Source organism: Octopus bimaculoides, chromosome 6, assembly GCF_001194135.2.
Source record: "Octopus bimaculoides isolate UCB-OBI-ISO-001 chromosome 6, ASM119413v2, whole genome shotgun sequence".
Taxonomy (NCBI): domain Eukaryota; kingdom Metazoa; phylum Mollusca; class Cephalopoda; order Octopoda; family Octopodidae; genus Octopus; species Octopus bimaculoides.
In genome coordinates, this window is record NC_068986.1 from 2,254,320 (window position 1) to 2,265,931 (window position 11,612).

Consider the following 11,612-nt stretch of genomic DNA (forward strand, 5'->3'; position numbering starts at 1 on the left):
GTATTTTATATAAATTCATTTGGTATTTATCGTTGGTTGATATATACATTCATTTATTATTATTATTGTTGTATTTTGACCTGAAGATTAGCTATATTTTTGAATAAAATTGATTTTCGATAGTTTTAATCGATTTTAATCGATTTAAATTTCCTTTCTATTTGAAAATTAGTTATGAAACACGTGTAGTCATTTTATTATCTTTATCTTATGATATTTACTTTGTATTATATTATACTCATTTATTGTGCTTTTAATTATTAATTTTTCTATGTGACAGTGGATTTTCATCGATGAGTTCATGAACTTTGGTTCTTTTCCCTAAAACTATATATTTATATATATTTTATTCTGTGAAACTTAATTTAATTTTAATGAAATGATTTTAATTGAGTTTTTACCTGTAATATTGGATTTTATCCCTAATATTATTATTATTATTATATATATATATAAAAGCAAATTTGTTGTTGAAAATGCACCTAAATTTGAAAAACTTGTAATTACTTGAAATAAATTTAATTACATATATACCAAACTAGTTTCAACAATATTTTTTGTTTATAAATGGTAAAAATTTAAACTTATGAATTAGAAAAACATCTTTAAAAGTTTCAATTTTGACAAAGTAAAATATTTATAACAGAGAAATTTAGAACTATGAATTAGAAAAACATGTTCAGAAATTTCGATGTTGATAAGTTTAAATGTTCATAACAGTCAATAATATTAAAACTGTGCATCAATTTGTTTGAATGTACTAAGCTCATTAGTGTTAGTAGGGATCGACAAGAAATGAATATCATCAAAGTTTCAGTCATACTAAGTTAAGAGGGAAAAAAAGACAAGGGAGGAATGAAGATAGTAATAAATGGGATTTGGTTTATAGTTTCCCTGATCCTCTTTCCGTCGTGTGTAGGAACTTTCGCTTGTAGCGGTGTGTTTTTCCCCGCGAGCGGATCTGATTTTTGATTCGTTACAGTACTGGTAACGCTTGTTTTTCCGGTGGTCAAGTTTGTCGTTTTACCTGGTTGGCTTCCCTATGGAGAACGGTTATCAGTCATTCCGGTTGGTTGATTCTTTTAAAGGGTCATTTTGTTGTATTTGCTGAAGTTCGGTTTTGATCGGTCTAGAGTTAGATGACGATAACAACTGCTGTTTGTAAAATTTCAATGGCCACGACACAGGTAACATTGGCAACTGGTGTTTGTATGGTGATTTGGAGTTGCGGTTTCGAAACCCGGGTGGAAGGCTGTTACTAAAGTTTTAAAAAAATGTTTGTTGTTTCTGGCTGTTTTTCGTGGAGTAATTGAGTCTTTTTCCCTTTTTCTTTTTAGTGCCTTTTCTTCTTTCTAAAGGATATTCAGCTGTGGCTTATATTTTTTAATGAGTATGCTTTCTTTATTTAAACGGAATTGGGTTGAAGTGTTTCCAGTGCATTGATAGAGGGGGAAGATTTAGTATTTCAGGTTTATGTTTAGGGAGCATTGATTTAGGTGTTTGCTTACGAGAATTTTCCTAGTCGAGTGATCTCGGATTTGTTGCCTGTGCACCGTTAGTCTGTCCCTCAAGTTTGAACTAGTCTGACCTATGTAGTCTCCAGCACACCCTCCACATTTGAGAACACAGATTAAATTCTCCGATAGCACAGGTGAAGTGATTTTTTATGGTAAAAGTTTGACGTGACTTAAATTTGTACGTTGAGCCCTCTCAGAGGAAGATGTACGTTCCGCAGTTAGGACGGTTGCACTTTTTAACTAGTGGGGTTAACCGAACTTCAGCAAATACAACAAAATGACCCTTTAATAGAATCAACTAACCGGAACGACTGATAACCGTTCCCCACAATTTCTCCCAGTCGCTCAGCTGTTCCATTCATGCAGTCTTCCTGGTGCGACATCGTTGAGCTGCTTCAAGTTCTGCTATTAATCGTATACTGCAGAGTGACCACAATTAAAGGCAGTGATCCAGACGGCTGAGCACAAATGTCCTCCATAGAACTAGCATAGTTTCCTTGTCCCTTGTTCTAAAAGTTCTTAGAATCCATCCGATCATTCGCCTCCACACTGCCACCATCTTGGTGATATGTATGTGAAACGAGGCATCGTTGGCCATATCAATCCCAAGATCACGCACTGTATGTGACTCTGGGATTGCCACTCCTTTCGGTCCAAAGTATCGTTGTTGCGGCTTCTGACCACCAATTAGCAGATAGCTGAGGGCATGGAATTTGCCTGCATTAAATGGCATGTTGCTTTGCTCAGCCCATTTATATTTATGGTATCCAGGGATTTCTGAGGAAGATTATCATCAGAAGAGTCTTTGATTATTTATACTACATTTGTGTCGTCGACATAGCTAATAAGTGTGGCTGTCTGTGTAACTAATGGCATATCTGAGAGAGAGCTACCATGAACAGCAGCGGCACCTATACAGTACCCAGAAGCAAACCATATACTTATAAATATATTCCTACATGTTCAGATACACACACTTTTTGGCGCACAAATAGAAAAATACAATACATCTAGTACAGTTGATTTTATTTGTTCGAACCTGATTCATATATGTCTGTGTATATATATATATGTGTGTGTATATATAGATTATATATATATATATATATATATGAATACACCCATAAATACATGCTCACATACACACACGTCTGTGTGTGTATGTATACATATGCATATATATGAATACACACTCACATATATATATATGAACGCACACTCATATAGATACATACATGCATACAACATATGCGTTTCCTCTATAACCGTTTGATTGCTTTTGTGTACACTTCGTTTATTATTTTGTCGAATGTCACAAAATTTATTGAATGAATATTTACTAATAGATAAACACACATACTTGTTCTCATTTCAGAACTTGTCATTCTTCTCTTTCTTCTTTCTTTTTCTTCTCGTTTTTTTTTTTTTTTATTCTTATTTTAATTGCAATTCCAGCACTGGCACCCACGTAACCACTACCACCATCATCATCATCGTCATTATCATCATCATCATCATCTCGTAGCAATGCTATAAATATGTACTATATGAATATATATGTGTGTAGGCCGATATGTATATATATAGATAAGTGTACATATATATAGAGAGAGAGAGAGGGGGAGAGAGAGAGGAGGAGGAGAGAGAGAGAGGGAGAGGAGGAGAGAGGGAGAGAGGAGGAGAGAGAGAGAGTGATAAGGAAAGAGGGTGAGAGTGATAGAAAGATGAGTGTGTGCGTATAAATGTACATGTGTATTTGTGTTTCTATATGTGTGTGTGTGTGTGTGTGTGTACGTAAACGTGCTAAACTCTTTGTAGGAAATGTCTATGTGTATATGTATACGAAAAGCTTATGTCTATGTGTGTGTGTGTGTGTGCAAAAGGTGTGTTTGAGATTAATATATTTACTTCTCTTTTAATACCATTTTGTTTTGGTGACCTAGATTTTTTCTACTTTTCTCTCTCCCTCCCTACCTCTCTCTGTGTCTCTCTCTCTCTCTCTCACTCACTCTATCTATCTATCTTTCTTTCCATCTATGTTTTTGATATTTTTATATCCAAGTTTCGTCTGACGTCAGACGATACATTAACGCCATTAACCAGATGTAAACGATATGACTCCACAGGCATTCCAAACTTACCTTGGCTACAATGTGTCACAAAACTCTACCTGTCAAACGATATTCCCGCCCTCCGTCACGTCATTGTTGCTAATTTACGTCAATATTTCCAAGAAAAGTTATATATAAATACATATATTACCCACCCATTACCCGCACTAAGTGACTTTTGACATAAGCCAAACACCGAGGGTAACTAAGCCATCTCTCACCTATTTCTTTCATATAGATTTTTTTATAGTTCACTTGTTTGTTACTATTTTAAGGTTTCTTTTACTGCCAGACTAAAAAGTATGATTGAAATATACTGCCCGATTATTTCAGAGATCATTTCAGACAATTTGTTCTGGCAGAAGTATATGAAAGCAGAAGTATATGAAAGCAGAAGTATATGAAAGCAGAAGTATATGAAAGCAGAAGTATGAGAGTAGAAGTATCTGCAGAAGTATTTGAGAGATGCTGCATTAAATTAACTGGGTTTTTAGCTTGCGGGACTACTTTACGAATATTTGTATCTCATCATCTGCACTCTGTTCGTGCCAACATCACTTAATAGTCAAAGGAAAATTTGTGTTAGCGGTCAATAAATCTCATATTGCAAGGTTCCTCAAACCAAGTTACATCTACCTCTAAGGAGCACGCAAGAGAAATTGAGGAAATGAACAAAGATTTTTAAAATACTGAAATTTCGAAGTAATCACGACCAACTAAACCTATCTCATGTGTTGTGTCTTGTAAACTTTATCTAAAATTAGCACATGCCATCACTGTAAATTATACAACATTTGAGTCCTTAATAGTTATTTTTAGTTGTTGTTGTTGTCGTCTGCTTTCTACACTAAGTTGTTTTTAGCGGCAGAAGCAAACTAATTTCGCTCATCCAGAAAACTTTTATATTTTCGGTGAAACTTCTGAGTAAAAACGTGCTGAATTGGGCGTAGTCGTGATTTTGTGGTAAGAAAGTACAAAGGTCACTTCCCAAGTTCATGGTTCCGGATTCGGTTCAACTGCGTAGCACCTTGGGCAAGTGTTTTCTACCATAGCCCCGGGCCGAGCTAAGTCTTGTGAATGGATTTCGCAGACGGAAATGTGTGTGTGTGTGAGAGAGAGAGAGAGAGAAAGAAAGAGAGAGAGAGAGAGAGAAAGAGAGAGACAAAGAGTGTGTGTGTGTGTGTGTGTGTGTGTGTGTGTGTGTGTGTGTGCGTGCGCGCGCGTGATGTGTATGCGCTTGACAATCGGTGTTGGTTTACTTCACCGTAACTTCGGTAAAAAATTACTCATAGAATAAGTACCAGATTTTAAAAAACAATTACTGACATTGATTTCTTCGAGTAAACACTTCAAGGCCGTTTGGCTGCAGTCAAATGAGTGAAAGAAGTAAAATATAAAAGAAAAGAATTGAAAACAATTTCTATTTTTTTCTTTTTTTTTAAGTTTGTCGATTTGTTAGTTTGTCATGTCGTTTTAGCACTCGTAGATCAGTTTGGAATATTTATATCATATATAAGTGACAACTACAATATTTGTGCTTTTTAAATTCAGGAAATGATGATGTACTCTAGTTTACAAAAAGACCATACAATGTAGCATGCGTCGTGTTTGATTCAAGAAATGGACGATAAAGTTTTGTCATAAAGTTTATGTCATAAGTTTATGTCATAAGATTCTATTAAACCATTCAATGAAGACTGTGAACGGCATTTCTCAACCAACCATCTTTATGCAGCCGACAAAGACTTGTTTTTCGAATAGAAGTCATCCAATATGAAACGTATGTAATATAACCAGAGTGGACAAGTATTTCAATAGAAGGGAGCTTTTCTATTTGCTCTATTTGGGTCTCCTGAAAATTTTAGAAACAAAAAAAGTTCACAGAATCGAGGAAACTTTGATCTTCTATAAATACTGTTGTTTATGTTGGAAAAAATGCTTCGAAGAAACCGAACGCGTTGCCACTGTCAAATGATATTGTTTGAAGTATATTTGCCATGTTAAAAGATGTAAAATATTGGAATATTGGAAATCAAAGAGGCTCCGTTAGGTATTTTTACCGTTTACTTTGACAAGTCTACAGGCATATTATCTAACACTAAGCAGATTGCGTAAAGATCCGGATTGTGAAGAATTAGGATTTTAAGGAATAATTCATTCTGGAGGTAGTGCCTTTGTAGTAATGCATGTCTATAAACCATGCAGTGCACGATTCATACGTATACATTATGTACAAAAACAACAGTCTCTGGCTCTCGAATCTATCTCCATCAAGCTGTAGGTATGGTGTACTTTGCTAAATTTAATATTTTGGACATAAGGGTGACATGTTTGTTGTGCCAAACTATTGATGCTGATAAAGAAGTAAATTTATTTTACACAGAAGTGAGATTGATTTCAAGTGGTAATGTGGGTAATTGATTTCAAGTGGTAATCTCGGGATTAAACTGAAAGAATTCTTTTCTAGAAATCAGAATGATAAAGCAATCCAATTTCCAGATAAATTTTCAGACAACAAATGGCCAATAAAGCTAACAAATCTGAATAATATTTTTTTTACGAGCCAATATAGTCAACAAGGCGTTCCAAAGCAAACTAGCTGCCGTTATAGACGCCATCGAAAGCGGAGGACATGACGAAATATGTGCTAACCCCGATAAAATTTGCTTTGCTGCGTGACAAATTTGACACCTGCTTTCCCGATATTAGGGAATTGGTTGATCAATTCGTTCGAAGTCGTTTAAAACTAATAGCGGATCAGTTCTAGTCAACCTGCAAGATAAATTTATAGAATTTATAAATGACTTTTGAAACCACTTTCCTAACAAAATGCTGGTATTCCGAAACGAAGTTTTAAGAGAGGGTACTGAAAAGTCCCTGGCTTTAAGGGTATCCGACACTATAGGGCTGTTACCTTTACGGGAGAGGTAGGATAACAATTTAGAAGATATGAAAAAAATCATGATGGCATACAACATATATCTCTTTTTTTGCAGATTCAAGGACATTTACATGAAACCTGTAAAGAGTCCATGTCCTTTATGAATAAATGAATGATAGCACACACGCACGGTACACATCATGTTAATTTATCATCTTATCAAAAAGGATTAAATAGACGATTCTGTTTTGATGCTTCTGTGACTGGTACTCTTTTCTTGAACTTACTGCGACAATCTGTCAAGTCAAGTATTCAAGAGGACTTTGAAGACGTAGAGCTTTATTTCCAGCATAATAGGGCATCCCCGCACTACGGTAGTATTGTAAGGGTCTACCATGATCAGATTTTTCCATAAACGTAGGTTGAACGAAAAGGCTCATTATAATACCCTTCGCGTTCAGCGGCCCTCACTCCACTAACTTTTTTTTTTCATGGAGATACACGAAGGATAAAGTTTACGGTACAAAATCTGCAACGGTTGATGGATTGAGGACGACCATAGAAAGAGAATACGCACAAATACCGAACAAAATGATGTCTTATGTTTGCGATTCCATTGCTTCGCGTTATCGGTAGTAGCTAACCCAGAACGTAAAAGATTCAATTCTGTCTATTAAACTTTGAAAATATGTATTTTATAAATACCGACTATAATTATTCAATGTGTGTGTGTGTGTATATATATATATATATATATATATATATATATATTGGGGACATACTGTATATGGAGGCGTATAACAAAAATGATTTCTACTTCTATACATGTGTGTGTATGTATGTGTGTGTGTGTGTGTGTGTGTGTGTGTGAACTATTTTTGTCAAACCTATTCCATATATATATATATATATATATATATATATAGGAATAAATTTTTTTATATGTTCTATATATACCTACTCCTATAAATATACATACACACATATATATTGCACACACACACATATATATATACACACACACGTACACACACATATGTGGGGGGTGTATGTATTCATATGTGTGTGTGAGTGTGTGTATGTACGTGTGTGTTTTGGGGGGGACATGTGTGAGCGTGTGTAATTGAATTGGCTGAAAGTCACACGTTTCAGTTTATATAATATACTATCCTGTTGGTCGTCATTTACGTCATAGGCTTCGCTTCACCTATTTAAGAAAACATATAATGGGAATATAGCGATTGAATGTCCGATAATATTTTTCTTTATATCTGTTTTGTAGAGTATTGTGTTATCACACATACAGGACAAACATAAGCGTTCATTCAGATCAAAACTCACTTGGGTGTGTGTGTAACGATTCAATTATTCAGTCGGTAATCAAAGTCACCCTTTGGGTGCGAATCTGTCAACGTCAAGAAAGACTTCAACTTGTTCCAAGGTAAAAATCAACTTGATTTTACTAATTAGTTAGATTGTAGCGATCCGCCTACTGATAAGATTTGGTGAATTTTATCTTTTAGTAGTAGCTACCTATTTTAATTACCTGTATGCAGACACATCTAGACGCGCAAACTGACCTAAAACTAAGAAAAAGTAAAATAAATGACGAATTGGCAGAGTCGTTAGAGCATCGGATAAACAGCTTTGCCTTATTTTTTAAAATTCTGTGCTCTCATTATTATTATTATTATTATTATTATTATTACTATTATTATTATTAATTATTAATTATTACTATTACTATTATTATTATATTATTATTTTAGGAATGATTGACGTAACTCTTCACAAAGGTTAACAGGCAAGACGAAGAGTACGATGCGATTGCAATAGGTAGTTTATTGGTTGAACGATATTTCGACACTCCGTGTATCTTTTACAAGTTCAAAATACAAATTGAAATTCAATTCAAAGATAGGAAACGCTGAAACATTCAAAATTAAATCGGAATAACTGCATTTCTTCCTGATAATGCTCTTCTCGGTACATGAGTCGATCCAGTTAACACGATTTTTTGCACCTGGTATCATTTTCAAATAGGTTTCAGTACCTTTTTTTTTATCATTCCTAGAGATCCTACAATCACTGGTAAGGTAGTCACCTTAAGGTGCCACGTTTTTTCAATTTCTATTAGCAAGTCTTTATATTTACTGATCTTGTCAAATTCTTTCGTCGCTATATTATGATCGCAAGGAATACTCATTTCAATTAATAAACACATCTTCTTTGTCTGATCTTTTATAATAATATCCAGTTTATTAGCTTTTATTGTTTTGTCGGTACGTACGGGGAAGTCCCAGAGAATCGACACATTTTCTCCTTCAGTCACAGCTTCAAGTTGTAGTACAGCAGTACATTATTATTATTATTATTATTATTGTTCAGTAGTTTTATTTATTATTATTATTATTATTATTATTATTTCGTTTTATCACAGGTTTCGTTGGAACTCGTTGGAACAGGTTTCACTGGAACTCCTGCAAGGCCCTTGCTACCCGCAGCCTACGGTGCCATGCTATTTGTTCTTTTTAGCGATCTAATACTTCCTGAGTATTCTGACAGTGCCAAGGAGGCAAACCTCTTGTAACAGTTCTACTGGGCGCTCGATTCTAATTTCATTTATATTCCTCTTGATGCCTTCTGATACTGTCCCCAAGGGCCCAACAATTATTGGCACTATCTTCCCCTTCTTTATTTTCCACAGCCGGGCTTTTTCGTACTTAATAGGGTTGTATTTATCTATGTTTTCGCTTTCCTTCTTGACTACTCGTGGGTCAAAGTATCACATTGTATTAGTGCACGACATTAAGGTGACATATACAGAAACCAAGTTACCAAAAGTAGAAAGGATTATTATCATCATCATCATCATCATCATTATTATTATTATTAAGGCGGTGAGATGGCAGAATTGTTAGCACGCCGAGTGAAATGCTTCACGGTATTTCGTCTGCCGCTGCGTTCTAAGTTCAAATTCCGCCGAGATCGACTTTGCTTTTCATCCCTTCGAGGTCGATAAAATAAGCACCAGTGGAGTACTGGGGTCAATGTAATCGACAATCCCCCTCCCCTAAAATGGCTGCCATTGTGGCAAAATTTGAAATCATTATTATTATTACTATTATTATTATTATTATTAGGCAGTGAGGTGGCTGAATCGTTAGCACACCGGGCGAAATGGTTAGTAGCATTTCGTCCGTCTTCATCTTCTGAGTTCCAATTCCGTCGAGGTCGACTTTGCACCTCATCCTTTACGGGTCAATAAAATAAGTACCAGTTGAGTATTGGGGTGGATGTAATCGACTTATCCACCTCACCCAAAATCCAGGTTTTGTGCCTATAGTAGAAAGGGTTATTATTATTATTATCATTATTATTATTACTATCGAAGCAGCGAGCTGGCAGGATCGTTAGCACGTCGGATGAAATCCTTAGCAGCATTTCGTCCGTCTTTACGTTCTGTGTTCAAATTCTACTGAGATCGATTTTGCTTTTCATCTCCTCGAGGTCGATAAAATAAGTACCAGTGGAGTGCTGGGGGGGGGGTCGATGTAGTCGACTAGGGTCCTCCTCAAAAGTGTCAGACTTTCTGTCAATAATAGAACTGGTCACCGTTACTATTGTTACGCTGCACTCGACCTCCCAAAACACAACAGGATGTGTCCGATAGCTCAAAATACCGCGTAGGCGAATCTTAGCAAACCAATTTGCTTAGAGAGGAACAAGCAGTGGTCAAAGAAGTCAGAAAGGTTGCAAATAAGGCGGCGAGCGGGCAGAGTGGTTAGCACCTCGGGCGAAATGGTTATCGGGATTTCGTCTGTCTTTACGTTCCGAGTTCAAATTCTGCCGAGGTCGACTTTGCCTTTCATCTTTTCGGGGTCGATTAAATAAGTACCAGTTACGCACTGGAGTCGATATAATCGACTTAATCCGTTTGTCTGTCCTTGTTTGTCCTCTCTATGTTTAGCCCCTTGTGGGCAATAAAGAAAGAAGAAGGGTTGCAAATAACAAACAAAATCGTCGAGTATAACCAAAATACCAGCGCTTTAATTAAGAGGCCAATAACATTAATGAAATAAATATACAGTTCTTTAAAGAATTTTTAAAGAGTTCTTTCATTTACCTTTGAAATGTGAAGACTTCTTTTAGTGAGCTTTTCTTTTATTCACCAGTCTAATGATTTATTTTTTATCTCTTATTTTTCTTCTCTTTTTTTCCGACTGAATCCTGTTGTAACTTCCGAATTCACGGTACCATTCCGCATTCTTTACTTGCCAAGTTCACATTATCTTCGCAACAAATTCAAAACCTTGCACCTTGCAGAGTCACCAACTTCACACTCAATACCAAATACTGCGTCAACTGTTCCATACGAAATTGCCCGGCCTCATCGCTCACACCGACCGCATGGCACCGACTACTATATAAAACTGCTCACATCGGCTTCCAGCATATCACACATCAACGTAGCACATCGTCTTCCAATCCAAACTTCGAATCACCTGTTCACATTGGCTTCTAGTGCGAAAAACCCGCCACGTGTCCAAATCGTAGTCTTTATACTTCGCCCACACCATAAAAGCGCGCCAAAATCATACTGCTTAAGCTTTAAACAGTCACATGACTGTTTTTCGTCTTCGCTTGCAAAACTAGAGTGCAGTGTTCTAATTCGCGTCGTACGAATGAGAAATTATCTGAATATAATTTTTTTTCGTTCGTAAAACTATTGAAACGTCCAACTGGCAGAATCTTTGCCAATTCGGTAAAATGTTTAGCCACATTTCTTCTGGCTCTTTACGTTCTGAGTTCAAATGCAGCTGATGTCAACTTTGTCTGTTATCTTTTCGGGATCGAGAAAATAAAGTACCAAGTGGTGGGGGTTATTGCAGTGGACTTGCCCACTCACCTCGAAATTTCGGATCTTTTCCTTTTGATCAACAGGTCGAGAATTTTTTTTTTTTTTAACTAAACACTTTCAAACTTCGAATACTGGTAGAATGTGTCATATAAAACATCTTTTACTCTTAGCGTTGTTGAGAAAAGGTATTTACGAAGTTATTTCGTGTTAAAGTTGTCTTACGTTGATCAGGTAGAATCGTT